This window comes from Ornithodoros turicata, unplaced genomic scaffold, assembly GCF_037126465.1.
Source record: "Ornithodoros turicata isolate Travis unplaced genomic scaffold, ASM3712646v1 ctg00001167.1, whole genome shotgun sequence".
Classification (NCBI taxonomy): domain Eukaryota; kingdom Metazoa; phylum Arthropoda; class Arachnida; order Ixodida; family Argasidae; genus Ornithodoros; species Ornithodoros turicata.
This window is the reverse complement of record NW_026999485.1, coordinates 117,697-139,573: the sequence shown is the minus strand read 5'-3', so window position 1 is coordinate 139,573 and position 21,877 is coordinate 117,697.

Sequence of the window (21,877 nt, the reverse complement as noted above, 5' to 3'; positions counted from 1 at the left end):
AAATTCTGGAACTTTTGTATCATATGTGATACGGGGGGACCGAGGAAGAAGCATGATTAATTCGGGTGGCAAAAGGATTAAATGTCATGATATAAGGATTTAAATGTACGATAAGAGGATTAATAACGGCGGGAAAAAGTGTAGTATGGTTCTTGGGCTCCCACTAGAGCTCGTGCGAGCAGCGTTGTATACAGGGCGTCCCAGAAAACGTGCCATTGAATTATAACAAAAACTACACCACCTAGAGTCATGAGGAAAAGGGCATTTGTTCTTAGTTAGTTTTTGGCCATCTCCTGATGTGAATGTCGTGTAACGTAAGTTTAATTATGCAGATTTTTGCGAGCTGAAGTCGGGAATATATACAGGGTGTTCATTAAGCTTTCCCTAGCATTTTTATAAATAGGCGAACAAAAGAAAAAGCGGTGCTATTTTTCTGTTCCTTGAGTATGAAACATGTGCTACATAATTAGCAGCACCTGTTTCTTACACAAGTAGCGTAAAGTTATCATCCGGTTCCTGTCATCGCTGTGTTTACGTAGCGCTCGTGAAAGCTTAATTTCGAACACCCTGTATATATGTTCGTAAGTCAAACGTCGCCATGCCAGTACTGGACAGCTGTTTCTGCCTTCTTGGGCCTCATCAGCAGTACGCAGGCAGGCATTGTTTGAGCGGATGGCGTCAGAAGGTCACGTAACACGTGATTCCTCCTGTCAGGGTGAGCTAAACGTGCAATACCCCCTGCCTTCTGCCTTGGATTGCATATCCCGCAAACGTGGACTGGTTCCACGTGTCAAGTAGACACCTGCTTCCCATCTCCGTTGCTTCAGCAAAGTGTTATCACCGTCAGGAACGACCCCCCTGTGATTTCACCGATTTACGTCACAAGCGGGACTACACCAGAGCCACCTGTGCTTCTTCATAAGCGCTCTGCACAGACAGTCAACCTCAGTGGGGTGTTCGGCATCAAACGTAGAATGCTGCTAAACTCCTTTGTCTACTTCATACAGATAGCCCTCTGCCTTGGATTGCATATCCCGCAAACGTGGACTGGTTCCACGTGTCAAGTAGACACCTGCTTCCCATCTCCGTTGCTTCAGCAAAGTGTTATCACCGTCAGGAACGACCCCCCTGTGATTTCACCGATTTACGTCACAAGCGGGACTACACCAGAGCCACCTATGCTTCTTCATAAGCGCTCTGCACAGACAGTCAACCTCAGTGGGGTGTTCGGCATCAAACGTAGAATGCTGCTAAACTCCTTTGTCTACTTCATACAGATAGCCCTCTGCCTTGGATTGCATATCCCGCAAACGTGGACTGGTTCCACGTGTCAAGTAGACACCTGCTTCCCATCTCCGTTGCTTCAACAAAGTGTTATCACCGTCAGGAACGACCCCCCTGTGATTTCACCGATTTACGTCACAAGCGGGACTACACCAGAGCCACCTATGCTTCTTCATAAGCGCTCTGCACAGACAGTCAACCTCAGTGGGGTGTTCGGCATCAAACGTAGAATGCTGCTAAACTCCTTTGTCTACTTCATACAGATAGCCCTCTGCCTTGGATTTCATATCCCGCAAACGTGGACTGGTTCCACGTGTCAAGTAGACACCTGCTTCCCATCTCCGTTGCTTCAGCAAAGTGTTATCACCGTCAGGAACGACCCCCCTGTGATTTCACCGATTTACGTCACAAGCGGGACTACACCAGAGCCACCTATGCTTCTTCATAAGCGCTCTGCACAGACAGTCAACCTCAGTGGGGTGTTCGGCATCAAACGTAGAATGCTGCTAAACTCCTTTGTCTACTTCATACAGGTGAGACCGAACTATCCGAAGTGTTATAAAAGTGACGAGCTTTTCTTGATTGTGATGCCGTGCACCTCCACAATGTGTTCACTTGTCATTGAGTCCGTCAATGTTATTAACTCCTTGTTGCTCATCGCGGGTGACGTGGAATCAAACCCGGGGCCCTCAACTGAGGAAATGCTTAAGGAGCTTTTAAGCAACCAAAAACGTGACTCCAAGGTGATGAACGAGATACGGAGTGACCAGAAGAAAATCAGAGAGGATGTTTCCAAAAACACGGCTCAGCTTGTTGACTTGATGGAGCGAGTAAAGAAGGTCGAGGCTGTCAATGAAGAAGTTGCAAAGTGTAGTATGAAAATCATTCAATTAGAAGCAACCATGTGCCAGTTACTTAGTAAGGTAGACGACCTTGAGAATAGGTCTAGAAGGAATAATGTAGTCATTCACGGTTTTGATGAGCCTGATGGCGAAACCAACAGCTCCCTACTTGATACTGTAAAGAATGATTTGTTCTCTGCGCAATTGGGAGTTGAGGTGACCAGTATTGAGAGGATCCACAGACTTGGTCGAAAGGTTGTTGGAAGGACTCGTCCTGTCATCCTTAGATTTTATGATTATCGTGAGAAAAATACGATACTAAAAAACTGCACCAAACTAAAGGGTACCTCGATCGCTATCACTGAGGATTTTTCTCGACAAGTGCGCTTGGCTAGGAAACTGTTGTGGGAATCTTGTGTTCAAGAGCGTAACAACGGAATTAAGGCCAAGTTATACTTTGATAAACTTGTAATCGGTGGTAAACGGTATTTGTGGAATTTTGAGACACAAGCTAGGCAAGAACTAGAATCTACTAATAGAGAACCTGTATCGTCACGCCCAGTTACGAGGTCGCTATCTAGGGCTACCGCAGGTTTCCCGGCGAGTCATGACAGTAGCGCATAGGATTCGGTTGTGCAGACCACCTCTGTCAACATTCGAGATGTTAGACATATGCAGATGATTGTTGTTAACTGTCGAAGTATAAAAAATAAAGTCGATGAATTTGCCTTGCTTGTTGAAGCATTATGTCCCGATATTGTAGTAGGTACGGAATCCTGGCTGGATGATAGTATAGCTGATGAGGAGGTGTTTCCTATAGGTTATACCGTGTACCGAAATGACCGTCACGCGCATGGTGGTGGTGTGTTTATTCTGGTCAGAAGTTCAATCAGGAGTTCTAGATATAATATTAACACCCATGGATGCGAATCTGTTTGGTGCGTGGTCGAGGGACATAATGGTTTTCAGGCGGCTGTTTGTGCGTTTTATCGGCCCCCTGACTCTGATTGTGGATCTGTGTTGTCGTTGTGCAATGAAATTTCTCTTGTCAGTGCCAATTGTGTTATACTAGCAGGAGATTTCAATCTCCCCAACATCGAGTGGAACACTGTACCTGTATTTTTGAGTAATGCCGCGGCTTATCGTGAATTCCAAAATATCCTGAGCGTGCACGGGCTTTCACAGTATGTTAACTTGCCAACGAGGGGGGACGCCACGCTTGACTTAGTGTTGTGTAATGATGATACTGTCATCTTAGACTCTCTTGTTGTCCCTGGTATTAGTGACCACCACTGTATTTCGGTAAAACTGGCAGCACACCATGTGCATATAAACAAACGGAATGCGAGGAAAGTGTATCTCTATGATAAGGGTAATTATACTATAATTAAGAACGAACTTGAAGCAGGCTTAGACCTGTACAAAGCCTCATATCGTTCAGGATGCGTCTCTCAATTGTGGGCGATGTTCAAAAGTTCTGTCCATCGTCTGATTGACAAGCATGTTCCTTGTAAAATGCTCTTTGAACGAAAGAAGTGTAGCAAGCCATACATAACGTCGTCAATCAGAAGGCTGACACGTAAAAGGGCTCGTTTATTCTCCAGGTATAGGGCTGATAAAAGCGCCATAGTTAAGGCTAAGTTGTCCTTAGTCTCCCGGGATTTAAAATGTCAACTCAAACAAGCTAAACGTAATTACTTTCAAGCATTAAATGATCGTGTTGGAGACAGTAAGGAGCTGTGGAAACATATTAGGAGCCTTAACAAAACACAAGTTGGAATCGGTGACATCATGTTAAACAATTCCAGCTTAACTAATGGAATTGACAAAGCCAACGCGTTCAATGGCTACTTTCAATCTGTTTTTACTGTTTCCAACAATCAACGCGCAAAACCTGATTTTCACGTGCATATTTTGTCACCTATGCCTCCAATTGAATTTAGTATAAACGGTATTGAGAAGTTGCTCAATGATCTGGCTGTCAAAAAAAGTTGCGGTCCTGACATGATCCCTGCATTTGTGTTGCAGCGCTGTAGCTCCATCTGGGGGATGAATAGGGTGCCGTTTGGTACAACCGCGAGCCCTTTCCTGCTCAGCGCCACCCTTCAACATCACCTGAGGTGCACTACAGGATCCATATCGCCCATGCGCTGATAAACTCCTTCTATGTGGACGACTTACTTACGGGTGCAAACAAGGTTGAAGAAGCACAGCGGATAGTCAGCAGTACACGACGCATACTGCAAAAGGCAGGTATGAAACTGACTAAAATCGCGTCAAACTCCTCTAACCTTCAGACGACCTTTGAGCAGTTTAGCAAAGGAGACCATAACGCTGAGAGGCGGATGTGTAACGGAAGACAGCAGGGTTCTCGGCATCGAATGGAATAAGTCGACTGACCTCTTCAAGTTCTCCGGAGAACACCTTCTAGATGCCATCATTGGGGCAAAAGTCGACTACGCGCGGTGTCTTGCAAACATCTGCAAAAATCTTTGACCCGCTTAGCTTTCTTTCTCCATACACGATAATAGTAAAGATTTTATTTCAACGACTATGGGAAAGAGGCCTCGACTGGGACGCTCCGTTGCCAGCGGATATATCTAAAGAATGGGACTCCTGGTGTGCTGATCTACAGAAGTTTCACAGTATTTCCCTGGAGCGTTGCTTCCTACCTGGTGAAGAAAGCGACTATTCCACGGAACTTCACATTTTTATCGATGCGAATCCGCAAGCCTATGGAGCCTGTGCTTTCGTGAGAGTGGTTCACGCGAAAGGTAACATTAAAGTGGGACTAGTGTTTGCGAAAAGTCGTGTAGCGCCCCTCAAGAAACTTACGCCTCCACAGCTGGAACTGATTGGCGCTGTGATAGGAGTGCGTATCGCCAAGCTAGTGTGCGACTCCTTGCCAACGATAACGAATGTGGCCACATACTGGACAGACTCCAATATTATACCCTGTTGGATAACGGGAAATGCCAGCAAATGGAAACGGAAATACTTATTGGGATCCGCGCATACTTTCTCGCATGAAGGAAGACGCAAGCCGGACTGCATACACGACGAGCACATCGCACTCTTGCATGAAGACAAGGTCCCTCGTCATCTGTGGAAGTTGGCCAGAGTAGCCGAGTTGCATAAAAGCAGGGACGGGCGAGTTTGTTCCTGTACCATAAGGCTACCCTCCGGACACGTAACCCGCCGACCAGTGCAGTTACTGTTCCCCTTAGAATATGCGGAGAAATGACTTGTTTAATTTACTCATCTCTGGGAGAGGATGTTGCGGAAATTTTTCTTTTCGTAGTTTTTGAAGTAACCGCGAGAAAGAGGAAGAGAAGAAAAGACGATGACGTTTTGTGACTAACTAACATGTGTTTTGAGTGACATTCGAGAATGTTAGGCTTATAGTTGGATAGACGACATGTTGAATTAAAGGAGTGTGCTTGGACTTTATCATCCTTGATTCTGCATATACGAAATACATCGCTGCTCGAGAGTCGACCCACGAGTAGCGCAGTTCCGTAAGTCCCACCTCGAGTGACTTTCTATCGATTCACAACAGATAACCTAGCCCTCGTGAAACGCTGGGACAAGTGTATTACTGCAGCGTGAAAAACGACGAGTCCCAGTTTGACTTGAACCCCCCTGGTATATGTAAGAAACACTTATGCAGCACCTGGTGCAATGCATTGCCACGGGGTACATTATTCCCCGTCCCTTGCTTTCCCCTTAAATGTGGTCACTGCAAGCCAAGGTGCAACAAACTGAAGATGACACTACAGAAATACAGTTAAGAGGTGGGGACCTGATACTCACCGAGTTTGTTAAGAAAAGATCGATCAAGCACTCTCCGTACTGCGAGATAAAATCAACTGTCACCAATATGGTTCAACAAAAATAAAAATAAACAATGTTGAGCTACGAAGTAGTACTGCATGGACGAAAACCGAGAAAAGGCAGACACAGGACTAGCCCTAATTCTGTGACTACGCTCTGCATGCCGCTCTCTTGCTTTTTATAGTAGTGTCCCAGGGCGTATACTCCTGATTTCTGCTCCTCCTAAACATTTTTTTTTTCGAGCCTTTTCGTGATAAAGCTGACCGCACATTGTCTCCACACACAGATACTTTATAAGAATTTTCTTTTCTTCTCAACTTTTTTTCCGAAGCATCATGTCTATTTTGATACTTGGTACGTGGTACGTTTCACTTCATTCGTCAACTCATTCGGCTTTTTTACTCTGAGTCCCATTTCCGTTTCTTTTTTTTTTGTGAAATAGACAAATTGAAATTGAAATTGGGCTTATCCTTCCAAATCATTCCACCTTTAAACAGCAGGTGTTACCTTTGGGATATCCTCTCCAACCTTTTCGACGCAGATGTAACCGTTGTCACATGCAAAATCTATGAGCTGGAAAATAAAGAAGCGCCCTGATTTATATCATACACACCATTCTGCAAGAACAACACCAGCTGTTCTAACGACAGAACAATACATAGAGCAGGTCCTCTAAGGCGCTCTCCTCATCACACAAAGCGTTACCAGAAATTTGTCACTTTTCGGCCCTCTTACGGTACTAGTATAGGGACCTTTAGCGAGTTGTTTGTGCCCGAAACAAGCGATCGATTCTGCCGATTCGAAAAGCGAATGGGAAGCGAACTACAGAGACTGAGCAAATCGGAAGAATCGTTCATCTCCCAAATTAATCCCAGATGAATTTGAGTAACAAGTGGACCATTGGCGTCTTTTCTTGTCGTAAATATGACATATCGCAGTGCACTTTCAACGTTTTTTAGCAGTACAATGTGTTGTACATTATTCGCCTGCTTTAATTAGACATTGTGTTTGCTTTTAACTGCTGCGACTCTTAATACTGTTCATACTGTTTACTAGTCACAACACCTCGTGTACTTGAAATCCGGAGTTTTGAACGCAAATTCGTTGCACAAGTGTTTTCCTTCTACATATTCCGCGAATGCGTCGCTCAAGTCATTTCAGATACAGTAAACGTCGCACTTATGCAACCTGGTACTGCTTTCAAGTACTGCAAACTTGCGAACGAAACCTCGGGAAAAGCCCACTTTGCGGATCTCACAGCCTACACTCACCTTAATAAATGTACTGGAATCGAGCTTCTTGTGGAGGTCTTTGATTATGAGGGAACAGACCTTAAATATATGATTCGTAGAACGTCCAATGGCCGTTGCCATAAACATCGCTGTCAGAGAAAAGAGAAATAATCAGAAAATGTATGTCCGCGTTGGGCGAGTTTGCTCTTCACGACTCATAACTGGATAGAGGCTGCAGCTTAAACAAAAAATGCGACCATAACATAAATAACGCAATATTTTTTCTTTTCTTTTTTTGTGATTACAAAGATGAAGTTGAAGAGCTATATTCCAGGGCTCTTGTTCCATTTTGTTCTGGCTGGGCCACCAAAGTGACTGGAGGAAGGAAATACAGGACGCCTCATGCTAGTTTAAGGGCACCGCGGCCTCCTCAAGCAGCTGCAGATACAAGGATACATCGCTGCCTTCATGCGTGTCGCCATGACGCGAACAGCATAGTTGGCAGTACACTTCTTAATGGCACAATTAAATTCAAAAAGAAGTTGCTCTCAAATGAAAGTCTGTGTCTCAGTTGGTGCAATTCAAACGGAAATGTTTCACAGAACGCTAGTGCTTGGAACAGAAGAGGAATAAAACAGAGCCTTCCTTGACGGCAACAAATGGGATCGCCACGAGGGAAAGGTGGGCAGCACCCAATGAGACAGCAGGAGAAGCGCGCGCGTACTTATCGTGGGTATGTCAATATGGAACGGTTCCGATCGTAGTGTTCTCTATGTGCGCGGCATGATGCGCACTGTAGCATTTTCAATACCGATTCACTGAATCACACAGCTCACAGCAGCCCAAGGCTGTTCCCGCGAATGTTCCACTGACAACATTTATCCTCACGTCCTTCGATCAGCGACGCCAGTGCGGTTCCCAGTGCCGACTGTGTTTTTCACTGAAGAGTGTTCCATGGCGTGGCACGCGCGTGTACGCGCCGTATTGAGTAAACATGCCGATCCACTAGTTGAAACTACGTTCTCTGCTTAGCGCCGAAGCAAGCAAGAGTCCGGTATATTTTGATTGTATAGGTACGTAGCGGAGCTTTGAATTATGATAACAAGTACGAAAATAATCCTGTGATGTAATTTGAAGTGAACTTGTTCTGTCTCTCTCTTCTTTTCTTTCTTTTTCTTTTTTTTGCATTTTAGCGCCGCTTTAAAGACAGCGTGAGCTTGCCACAAGCTCAAATTGCTCGCGATTGGTGCGAAAGGGCGGTAATATTCCCCTCGTGTCCTCGGGTGATATTAAACTGTCGTTTTCATTGTCGACATGTTATTGTGATTTCGTGTGCTCTTGGCTCTCAGTCCAAGCCCGGAGCTTCAAGTGCCTCTGTGGTCGTCCATATGTGGTCGTCACCTCGCGCTGGCTGACATGATGATGACGAAAGGAACAGAAAGGTACAAATGGAAACGGTTGTTGTTAGTCCTGACAGGCACCCACAAGGGGTGACTGTGTGAGAAAACCCTTGTTCGTACCCATTTCCCTACTTGGATGTTTTTGGAGATGTGAGCGTTCGGTTCGTAATGAACAGTTGCTGTGTGAGATAACTTTCTTCTTCTTCCATCTCCCCGGTTTCAGCCCTCAGGATGATGGTGAGACGATTTGTGGTCACAGGATACCCACCACACTACACGTTTTCCCGCTCATTTAATCCATTGGTCACTCAATGTAGTCGAAGTGCTACACAATTTAATCCACCGGTGAACCAAATTAATCCAAACTCCAACCAATTTAATGCAAGCGCTACTAATTTCAGTAAAGCAACACACATAAACACGTGTATTCAGTCATGGAAATTGTAATGACTGAGACTTCCATGGTTTCGCAAATGATGATGAGTTTGACTCCTGATCCGGCAGCCGTGCAGACGTGCAAAAGGTAGCAGAGTCAAAGAAGGTTGCATATTTTAACTTCCGCATCTGCCGCTATGTCGCTAAGCTATGACAACAAGCCTAGCGTCTTGGCACTGCGCGTCATGTACGTTTTACGTTAGTAATGTACACAATGAGTTTTCTTTTTTGTATTAGCAAATACCTTTGCAAATACAAAACAAATACTTGCACAAACAAATGCAAACACAAATACTTTTGCGCTACAATGGCAACGCAAAAAAAAGAAGAAAATGGCGAACACTCTCGCTTCAATGCGCTAAAGCTTTGGGTCGAGCTAATCATTGTTTCAAATCAATACGAGAAGTGCGTGAGAAAAAGAATGATACGGCCCATCGGTGTTTATTTCCATGCTTCTGTGGATAAGCTATAAGCTGTGGATGGCACAGATACGGCCCAGGTATTTCGAACAAAAGCGAGGAGGAACAATTAAGAGGCGTGTCACCTATTATTTTCCGCCATAATTTGTGCTGGATATTTTACAACTTCCAAACAATCGCTGAAATTTCAATGAGTAGATATGCGCGCAACCTGCGTTCTGACGTACCATACTCTCTCCCTTCTTTTTCTCTGCCAAGCAGCAATTACGACTTTATACGTTTCCTCATCACCATTTTCATAAATGGGTGATTCCATCTCAACTCAGGCAAGGTGGTCTGGCCATCATGAGTAATTTTTATCTAAAAAGTATAGTTGTAGCCTGGCTCAGATTCAGAAGCGAATTGATGAAGCATTTTTTTTCTACTGTTCGTAGCTTCAGAGATCTACGGCAGATTCGACGCGATTTTAGGCATAGCGAATATGACGATTAACGTCTTTCGAACAAACACGTTCACTGCTTTGAATTTTTTTTGCTCGCACTCTCAGCTCTGTTGGCTTCTAGTGCTTGGGTTCAGTCCAGGACGTGATTTTGTTATTTTGAAGCTAAAAATACGCAAAGTTGATGGCGAATACGAAAATCTCTCATATTCTTGTGGCTATTGCAGCACTCGTGTACATGCCAGTGGAACAAGAACGGTGTCGCCGTGCAGCGGAGACTGAGCTCTATGGTTCGATATCAAAGTCAGGAATCTAGGCCAGGTTGCTGTCAGACATGTCGGCGTCTACAACGCGTGACATTTGAAAAAAATGCGATATTTGAGCGCTGATATCTTAAAAACCCCACCTCGAAAATTCTTCAAATTTCGTAGGCGCATGCTTCTATATACGATATTTGAGTGCACAGAAACTCGAAGGTTTTTTGTTAAAGTTAGAGTGTGCAAAAGTTTCAGTGCCCAACTGTGGTGCGTGTAATGACCATGGAACCGCTGCGAGGTGTTCACTGGTCGATATTCGCGTTTTTCGTGACACAGCGGACCGTTGTACCCAAGAAGACGTCCCTCAGTTCCCAAGGAAGCATAGCCAACGGTGTCAGTGTCCGTCAGCGAGCACTTTGCCGTGTCATGAACCGCCAACGCTGCTAATGAAGAGCGAGGAGAGTAACAAGGTCAGCGCCACCCGAACTGGAGACGTATCCAGTTTCAGGTACAAAACCCAAGATAGTTTCAAATCATTCCGAGAGTGAGTGTTTCCTTTTCCTGTAGAGCAGTGATTTCGTTTGTAACAGCTGTGTTTTGACGCTGTTTCGACTGGCCGTTGCTTTGCCGTCTGTGTCTTCGCTATGAACATGAAAGCAAGTAAAGTCCGTGTCTACTCCGGGAATTACATGAACAGGCACACACAGAAGATACATTTTCAAAGGCACTTCGCTGCTGTATCTTCGCTCGACGATGCGTTGGTGAGAAACATTCTGATCTGTACGTGATTGAAACGTGTCGGATTATCTTTGCCACAACTGATAACGTAATCAGTGAAGTGTAAATAAATAGTGACTCAACTCAACTGGCATGGTCTAGAGAGGTGCATATAAACATCGAAGTTTCATGCACGTACCGCGCAAAGGGTGACACATACACTCAATATACATTTCTCAAATATAGTGTCCTTGTGGAGCCATCGTGCTGCTTTCGACGTCCTGAGGATAATATTCGACTTTTTGGGTTCCCAAATAGTAGCACGAACAGCACGGGCGGGTGTCACAATAAAAACGTGAATATGGCTTGAACATATATGGCTGAATATAGCTTCTCGCACCGTTTGCATGGTCATTACACGCACCGCAGTCGGACACTGAAACTTTGGCACGCTCTAACTTTTATTATGCAAGGAAAAAAAACTTCGATTCTCTGTGCATTCACATATGATACAGAAACCTGTGCCGACCAAGTTTGAAGAATTTTCGAGGTGGTTTTTTAGATATGAGCGTTCAAGAAACTTTTTTTTAAATGTCACGTGTTGTAGACGCGCCCATGCGTGACAACAACCTGGCTTAGACTCCTAAATTTGATATCGAATTATAGAGCTCAGACTCCGCTAGACGGCGATACCTTTCTCGTTTCACTGCCATGTACAAGAGTGCCGCAATAGCCGCAAGAATATGAGCGATTTTCGTCGTCGCCATCAAATTTGCACATTTTTAGTTGCTAAATAAAAAAATCCCCGCCGGAACTAAACCCAAGCACTGGGAGCCAACATACCTGACAGTGCGACGAAAAAAATCAAGGCCGTGAACGTGTTCGCTGGAAAGATGTTGAACACCAAAATCGATATGCTTGAAAGCGCGTCGGATCTGCCATATTCTTTCGGATTTTTTTTTCTCGGGAACTACGGACATCTATTTTTTCAATACTAATCACTGACGTTGTCTGGACCTCCTTGCCTGGGTTGAGATGGAATCACCCAAATGCCTTAGGTACTTTTCTTGCAAGTCTTCCTTTAGTCTAGAAGTTCGAAATGCCACTTCAGCACTGTTCGCATGAATGGAACCAGTGATGGGCAAACTACCTCAAAGTTGTACTTCAAGTAGAGTATCGAGTACGTAACGCCTGTATTACTGTGAGTATAGCACGAAGTGCCATGCTACAAATTCACCTAAAGTTAAGTACGAAGTCCTTTGCAAAGTATTTTGAAGGCTCATCAAGTACATTAAGAATGTTGGAAGCTCGCTGGACGTCTCAATACGTTGTTGTGAAAAAAAGAAAAAAACGTCAGATAATTACATTTGGACCTGTTATCTTTAGAAACATTTTAGCAAGCATTTTTGTAAAAAGCTAGTTGGAGAACATGGGTAGTTTAATGCTGACCCATTAATATGACGCGAACGACAGGTCTTTACGACCCAGCCTTGCGCTTGTATTGTCATTTGGGTACTTGACGAATTGAAAGGAAACTGTCGAAGAAAAGTACTTAGAGTACGGTACGAATTATACAAATTTAAATGTACTGATGTAAAGTACAAGTAGTGAAAAATTTACTTAAATACTGGGTATTTCAAATACTTCGCATCACTAAATCGAAGCCATTACAAGAGTTACAGCTCTTCGCGACATTCTTCTGGACGAAATTTTGGGTATGGCATCTGCATCTGATGAAACATCTACAATATGACATGCCCAAATACGACTCTGCATGTAACTCATTGCCCAACAAAACACTAACCCCCAATTCCGGCTCAAGCGATTCCCTTCCGAGAAGGACGTATTACCTGTCCTGGGGTCAACGTCGCAGACATTGTAATGACCTGCAAGGGCCGTGCTGAGAGTCGAGAAGAGCCATAAGTAGAGCGCACCGTTTCTCTTCCCGAACATGTTGACGAATAGCAGCTCTTCATTTGTCCCATACTGCTTCCGCACTGTATCCCAAGGCTTGCCTTTGCTACGCGCGCGTGCACCTGCTGAATGATCAAACATTAACACTGGCAAAGAGAGGCACAGGCCTAGCATTACCTTGCATTGATAGCGCGATTCATATGGAAGGCTACCCTTTTTTTCTTCTCGCATTTCCCAGAAAACATCTATTAAGAAGTTAATGGATTTTAGATAATTAGTCGTCCTGGGAATTTGAAAACCATCTCCTACAGCATCTTCGCCTGCCGTATAGCCCACCTGCAAAAACGGCATGTATTTGCTCTGCTCGTATTTTGGGACGCATAAAAAACACCCTGTATAACAGAATTACACTTGTTGTTGGATGTATCGGCTAAGAATCCATTTCAATTACGGAGACGAAATTAACGACAGCATGTTTTCTTCAACAGCAGTATATAAAAAACAATAACATATATTTAGTTGTGATGAAATCCGTAAATTGATGTCATTGATTGATGGTAGATTGTACGTATATCCGAGAGTAATGTGATTGAAGATTGAAAAGCCGTCTAAGGCAATTCTCACGATACGAAGGAAAGTAATCACATTTACCACCACAAGAAAACAGATATTTTTAAAGGAGAAATAAAATTAAGCGGCATGAGCCTAACACACGAAACTCGCGTGAGTGCAGGAAATTTTATGATCACTCGCAGTAAGCGGGACAATTACTTTAGCGGTAACTGATGTCAAATGTTGAGGACAATCGGAGCGCAAAGCCTTGGATTCGAGTGGTCACAAACTCAGAAAGTAGATCGCTCAAATCCCAGAGAAATAAGGAACATTAAGTGCTTAGAATGGATCCCCTTAAATCACACTCGATGACTCGCAGGCACACAGAAATGACAGCTTTCAAATAAATATATGGTTATTATAGCTGATACGTGTCTTTGTGTGGCCTTGCTCTTCCTCGATTACTCTGCAGGTGCATTTTCCCATGGATGTCAAGGGCATCATCGCAGCTGAAGCACACAGATATTCTATCTGCCTTCGTGTTTGCAAAGACACCAGTGCTTTCGCGTACAATGTACTCAAAGTCGAGTGCAATAAGGGCGGATGGTATGGGTGTTGTCAATGCTCTTTTGTTTCACGAGTCTGTTCAAGGCCTTCCACCTACTCATCCACCCCTGTTACACTCGACTTTCAGTACATTGGGCTGCCTGGGACGCTTCAACCTTGTGACCTCGGTCGGTCTTTATGTCAGGGTTTGGCAGAATTCGAATATTTCTGATGCCGAAGCGAATACCACTCGTCGCGTATTTAATCGGAACTCCAAATCGAACATGATGATGATGATGATGATGATGATGATGATGATTAAGGTTTTTTTGGCGCATTAGCGACGAAGGCCATAGCCAAATCGAACATGAAGAACATTTCGAATATGAGGCTTCTTCTCTTTTTTTTTTTTTTCTAACCGAGGGCATTTGAATTCAGAATCCGCCCGCGTAAACCGGATGTCTCATAGAGGGTAGACAAAGCCATAGTTGCTCCATAGGTAGACCTGAATCCGACGCAAATATTGCGGGATTAAATGGGACGCTTTAGAGTGGTCTTAACGCAATGACCTTGGTAAGACTTCCTTAAAGGTGAACTCAGCTGACCCCACAGTATTTTTTTTTTCGGCTACGACATGTCCTGCAACAAATAAAACGAACTTATACAAAAGAACGACGAGGGCAGTCGACCTGCAGTGCACGGGTGCAAGTCGTCTGCTCCTCGTACCGTAGTCTGTGTAGACGGATACAAAGGAAAATATATAAGTTTTCCAGAGCGAAAATACAAAACAGGAACACAAAAATACGAAACGGCATGAACTATGGTAATCGGCACATGCATATCTTGTGGCATTCAATTAAACATTGTTTTAAAGACTCGTTCAGGATTAAAACTCAAGATCTTCTAATTGATCCACAATCTGTTACCATGTAGTAGCACCGACACTGTAGAAAATATATTCCGTCGCAGTCACATGTGCAGCATATTGAGACATGTAAGGTCAAGCCGTATGATTTACGTGGTTGGTGTTCAGGTATAGAACTTTAAAACTGAACGCTGGTGCAGGCTCTGGTTGCCGCTGTGCGGCATACAGCACTTCCCGCTGTCATCCACAGGTGGTGAAAATTCGGCTAAAGGCAGGAATTGGTATATAGTAGGCTAAAAAATATAAAAATCGGGCTGTTTGGAGGCATATTTTAAAAGCGATAAAAACTTCAGTGTAGGGGACACAAGAGGACGAGACAAACACGGAGCACTGACTGACACACAGACTTTTAATGCATTAGACACAGGCGTAAGCACATTACTGCTCTCACCGACCCCTAGTGGAAGCCAAGGCAGGCACACTCAAAAACCGTTATCACACAAGCAACCAAGCAAACCCCCCGCCCCAGAAACCCCGTCCTCCTGTTCGTTTTCAAAAAATTCCTGAATTTGGTAAGTCAACAACACGGAAGGCACGCTAACACAACTATTGCCTGCTGTCTGGGGGTTTTTCCTGGGTTTTCCTCAGACGCTTTCAGACATATGTCGGCACAGTTCCCCTAGATGTCGGCCCAGGACGCACATTTCCCCAGGGCGTCAGTCGTGACGTTGCCCACATACGTGAGGCCGACAACGGCAAGCCCTTTCACCATCACCACCACCACCACAACTATTGCCTGCCTGTTTCACGAGTAAAGCTACTTTATACAGAAGAACCCCTAACCTACGACTTTTAAGTAACACTTTCGTTTCTCTTAACTGCGGCTCGCACATGAAACAAGTCCTTAAATGTTCAGCCTGCTTACCATAACCCTTTCCTTTCGAAGCTTCATGTTCCATCACGCGCACATTAAGTCGAAGAAGACAGTTGTTGATCTTAGCGAGAGTAGGGAGCACCAGAGTCAATTACAGAACGACAGAAGCCTCGGGTATGGATATGGTTCAGGGTCCAGAATATCACGTTATGTGCTGCTATACTAAGTGTGCTTTGGGGCTTTCAATTCTGGAGAGGAGTTATCTGTTTTTTTACTTCCCCTCTCTTTACTTCTTGGAACGCTGCACGCATTGTAGATTTTAGAAAGTCTTGGAAACACAAGCAAGAGAAAGAACTGAAGGAAGCGAGCTTAAATTGTGTCATGATAGGTGTCGGAAATAGGACAGAAACAAACTTATTTTCATTTTTTTAATATTATTTCCTCTTGTGGAGATCCCATCAAGCCATTAGACCATTAGGTCCTAATGGTACCATCAAAACGCTAAACTGCTAATCCTGTCAGAGATGTCCGAAATTACGATAGGCCTATTGGCCTAATGGTTCCATTAGGATTATCTCTGATGGATTTTTTTAATCGGAACCCCTATACGCCGCCGGCGCCACGCTAGATGGAGGCAGCGGCGCTAATCTGTTGTAGAGGAAACCTGTCTGTCTTGTCCACCACGGTGGAAATCGTCACAGGTAGACTAGACTTTATTCGAAAAGAAAGTTCATCCCGTGCCGTCATCCTTTGAATCTATCTCCGTCGAGCATGCAAATGATGTTGTTACGAGCACCACTACAAATGCAGCTAGAAAGTCCATTCCACAAACCTCGTCCTCAGGCGTCCTAAACCTTGGTGGAGGAGCCATTGTCCAAAAAAAGGCTCGAAAGGAACAAAATTGTGCTTGGGGTATCTTCCGAAGCCACCCCGCTGCAGCAAATTTACTTAGGTTTAAGAAAACTCTGTCTCAACCACGATGGACACGATGACAAGCCAAACGAGAATCTTGGAGGAATTTTATATCCTCTCTAAACAACAACTCACCTTCCAAACTTGTATGGTACAAACTCAATAAGATCAAGGGTGATTACGCAAGCTTCTCTGTTCCATTGCTGCAAATAAATGGTGCACCCTCTCAGGTCATAGGGCAACAGGCAGACGCGCTCGGCGAGCACTTCCAAAGTATGTCAAGCTCGTCGCAACATAGTCAAGGAGTTCCTAAAAATCAAAATTCAACACTGGGAAACATAATATTTCGATGGGAACAGGGGACAAGCATGGATATAATATGCCATTTACCATGACTGAGCTGGAAATCATTTGTCAGAAGGGAGCATTGCCTGCCAGTCTTTATTGACTTAGAAAAACCTTATGATACTGCGTGGCATTATGGTATCTTACGAGGCCCTTGCTGTTTTGGAATCCGTGGTCGTAGGCTATGCTGCATCGTTGACTTTCTAGAAGGGAGAACATTCAGGGTTCAACTTGGCAAGGGCTTGTCTCGCCCGTTTACTCAGGAAAACGGTGTTCCACAAGGCTCTGTGCTGCATGTCACACTGTTGATTGTCAAAATTAATTCCTTTGCCAAGGTAATCTCCCGTTCTGTCGGTTATTCTTTGTAGGTGGATGATATTCAAATATGGTGCAGTTACATGGACCTCGGTCGATGCGAAAGGCAGTTCGCAGCGAACTATAAACTTTTAACTTTTAACTATAAACATATCTGTTTAAACTTTCCTCGCCACCCGGTCATATGGGCATACCCGGCAACGAACGTGCCGATGCAACTCCCACAGCCACAATTCCTTTTGACATGACTCCTTTCCTCGTTCCTCCGCAGGACGATAAATAGACGATCACACACACACACACACACAATTTGGGAAATCGCTTTCATGAAGTCATTTTAGCTCGGTTAAGGCTCGAACATACTTGCACCTCGCAATGTTTTTTTTTTATCTGCGGAGAGGAGCCTCCCCAATGCACATGCTGTGGAGTATTAAGTGCATTTTCATGTTCACTTTGCTCTATTGCTTGGAGATGAACCACTTTTACCCTCCATGAGAGCTTCAAGTTTGTTTTAATGATATCGGCTATTGAAATGTTTTATAACTGAATGACCTTCCTTTTACAGTGGTTTACATATCAAATTCTGAGGTAAATTCGTTTTAATTGAACACTTACATTTGGCTTGCTACACACATCACTGTTTGGCACACTATAGCCCTAGTTGTTCGTGCGCCATAAAAGCGCAATCATCCCCATCGTTTCTTTTTTGGTTCGCGTCGGTCGAGTGGCGATATCCTATTACATCCGGAACGAGGACCTATCGCTTTGCGATGGATATACAAGAGTGAGCCATCTTTTGACGATGGTAGGATAATTATTGACCTGAGGAATAATATGGATTTATGTGGTTGTGAGAATAGACTTTGTGTTTGTGAGAGTGAAATTGTGAGTGTGTGTCTGTGTGTGCGCGCGGCCGCACGCGCTTTTCTGAACCAGGGATTCCACTTGACAAGTAAGTTATTTGTGTGTGCCTTTTCATGTGACACAAGTGATACATTTATGTGCTATTGCGTGGAATAGTGGTTTAAAAAATAAGGGTAGCAGCGCTTGCATTGCTATCTGTAGGATAGACCGAGAGCGTTTTTAATGGAATTGCCTCGGGAACCTGGTGAAGTCTTTGTTTTGCGCAGGCTATTTTATGAGAGCCGGTCCTGTTGCGTTGCATTTGATACGCTTTCCTGAAGCAGTGTGCTTTGTTCTTGTAGTGTGGTTAACGCCTTTATAAATAGAAATGAATAGAAGTGTTTGTTTGTTTGTTAGTATGTGTCTGTCACCTTCGTAGCGCTGTTCAAGCTTTATTTTGTTTGCAAAAATTCAGACTTTATGGTATTAAGCTGTTCGAGTAGAAGTGACTATCCCTGCTCGCTTAAGATAAATTGTGTATCCCTGTCCTGTGCTTTCTTCGCGCAGGGACAATGCAGATGAGTATTTAGCATTATGCAATAATTATCTGATAGCAGAAATGGGTGTCTTTGTCACAGTTTATTAGCGTGTGCGTCGTTATTTTATTTTATTTTTTCTCTTATAGCTATGTGAGCAAAAGCGTGTGTAATTTTTTGCTGCTCTTTTCTTATTTTCTCTACTTTTATGTAGAAGAAAGCCTTCTGCGTAAAAGCTGAGTAGTGTTCTATCAGTGGAAGTGGGGTTGTTTGTTTGATTTTGTTGGGTGTTCGATATCTTGACGAAGTAAGCAGTGCTTAATTTTGCAGGTTTTTAAGCAGAAATGCTGGTATCTGAGCACGGAGTAGAAATTTCTATATTTCTCTGCTCCCTAAGAAAATTTGTACGTCGTTTTCCAAGCAGACCGCGTTTGGTTTACGCAAAATAGAAAAATGAAGTGTGTATGCTCTATGATGAGATGATCCGCCGCAGGCTTAGGCCTTTTCCCCGATGAGCAGTGCTTTGTATACGATGTCGCATGTCTGGACTTGTTCAGTAGTGTTCCAATTTTTACCCTTCGCTAATATCTTGTTGCTGTCGTCTTGTGTTAGACGTTGAGCTTCATCGCGATGTGCGGTAACGCTACGATTATTCCTGAGTGCTCCGTGTGTTTAATGCGTTGTCCTCTGTGCGTGCGTCCGTGTGCTTTTTTCCTGATTCGTGACGTCATCATGGCATGTCTGGTCTTGTTTAGCACTGTTGCAGTTCCTCCCGCTGCTAGTATCTTGTTGGTGTCATGTTGTGCTAGCTGCGTGGCGATGTGTGGTGAGCTGAGGTCTTAAGCCTTTTCCCTGCTCACCTAAGGAAATTTGTGTATCCCTGTCCTGTGCTTTCGTTACGCAAGGGCAATGCGTCTGTGTATGTGGCACTATCAGATACCAGACATGAGTGTCTTTTTCTTAGTTTATTAGCATATGCTTCAGGTTTTTTAAGTCAAGCACAAGTACGCGCAATTTTTCGCTGCTCTCTTCCTCAAATCACCGATTTTACGCAGAAGAAAGTCGCATGGTGCAGCTGAGAAGAGGGTTTCGCTGATTGTTTGTTGGATGTTGTTAGGAGCTCGGTATGTTGAGGAAGTCAGCTGTTAAAGGTATCCATGAAGAAATGCTTGCATCTGAGCGCAGGATAGGAATTCCTGAAGCACGTCACCCTCAGTGTAAATTAATTATTTTGGATGTGAATCTGCTTCACTGCATGACAAGGCTGAAATGGGAAGAGAGAAAAAAATAGAGCGCTTCATTCATAGCGATGCAAGTAATAGGGCAATTAGAGTTTTCATAGAAAGTAGAATTTTAATGGGCTCCTAAAATTATAGTTTTGTAGTAGTTTTTCTAAACTGCAATGCAAGGTAGAAAACCATTAATATGGTGGGAATGCCATCATGTTCCCGTAAAGGCGTTCTGTCTTGTGCTTTGGCGTGTGCGAATGGAACTTTGCTCCCCGGCTTTCACGCCTTTTTGCTTGCAATGCGCGAATGGAACTTTGCCCCCCGGCTTTCGCGCCTTTTTGCTCGCAGGTGTAGCCTCAGACAATGAATGTATGAGCATAGAAAGGGTCATGTATTCCATAAGCCTGGAGGTGATGTTGAGTAGACTCACTTATTATTTAAAAAGCAGTGGTAGTTTACTGTAATTCTAATGACCATGATGAGCCTTTGGGGTGAAAATCGTTAATATGCACTGTGCTTTTTTGTTGAATTTTAATGAGAGAATGAATGTCATTAAAAGTAGGACAATGGAAATAATCTTGCGATTCAAAAAATAATAGGAGTCTTTGTCTTTGCCGCTGTCTTCTTCAGACAGGATGTGATGACGTCACGCAGTCTGTAGCAATGCATTGACCATTACTGGAAAAAAGTGTAGCAATAGAAAAATGGTGTGTATTGTCCTGGACGGATTTATGATGAGCACTGTTTTTGAATAAGAGGAGTGCGTGTGCTTAGAAATAGTTTGATGCTGGTTTTCTTCTTTGTTTCTTTTTGCCTTTTTCCCCCTTGTTGTCTGACAAACATGCGCTGACATGCTCTGACCTTGCTCTGACATGCTTTCCTTCTACATGTAGTTTTTTTTTCTTTTTGTACAAGGAATATTCTTGACGATGACGATAGTGCTGCCTTGAATGGGCGTAGAGCTATTCTTAATAATTTTGTGATTCATTTAGTTCAGAGAGTAACCGCTAGGGGGACAGGTGTGTGACTTTATTCAGGAGGAACAAAGCGTCATTATTCAGTTAGGTGCATGGCTCTTGGCTGGGATGGACATGTCTTGCTGAACCATTATTTTGTTTTTTCCTGTACAGTAAGACTTTGGGAATGAAATGCTACAATCTCCTCTTATCTATGGCATTTTTCTGCAATAGTTCTCTATGCAATCATAGTAGAATAAAGGAAATAATCTAGGGATAGTGATTCAATAAATAACAGGTCCCCTGCCTAGAGCGTAAGCGTCCTTGAGCCACGCACCTGCATGATGACGTCATACCGCAACACTATTGTTTCAGGTTGACCTTCACTAGAGGAGCATTAGTGGAAAAAAACAGTGTAGCCGTGAGATAATAGGGTGACGTCACGACCAATGAGAACGGCCTGCAGGGGGCGCAAGGATTCACTTTTCTCTTGGACAGTGGCGGGTCTGGACACGTTAATTCTGCTCCTAGCAATTGCGTTGGCCGTCAGTGGAAGAGCTTAGTTTCGCTGGGGTTCTGTCTGCCTCTGATGGGGTGTGGATGTGTGGTTCGTCACTGGTGAATGGTGTTCGACAATGCAGGTGGATTTTGGTGGATTTGGTCTGGTAGCCATCTGGTGTGATGCCTGGCAACTAATTGGCCAACTGTCATCGATCTCTGCAACTGCTGGGTGCCAACTACCAACATGGCGGACGCTGGTCACCCCGGAGCGGTTTCTTCGCCGCGGCATCGTTGATTTTTGAATAAATTGTGTCTCTCCACTCTATTTCTATCTATTTATTTTATTTTCTACCAATTTTTTATTTTTTAGCAGCTCAACTGGCCCACAACTGACACAGTGGTCTGGACACGTCCTAGATGCTCCCCAATTAGTGTAATGACTCCCTGAATTATCCTAATTACTGTGGGGGGTCCCAAATTGCTCTAATTGATCATTAATGGCGTCCAGGCCACTGTGTGAGTTATGAGCCAGTTGAGCTGATCATATACTACTAGCGTTGGCAACATCCGAAGTGATGTTCGCAACATCGCCATCTTTGTTGTTCTGACTACGGGAATCGCACATTTCGC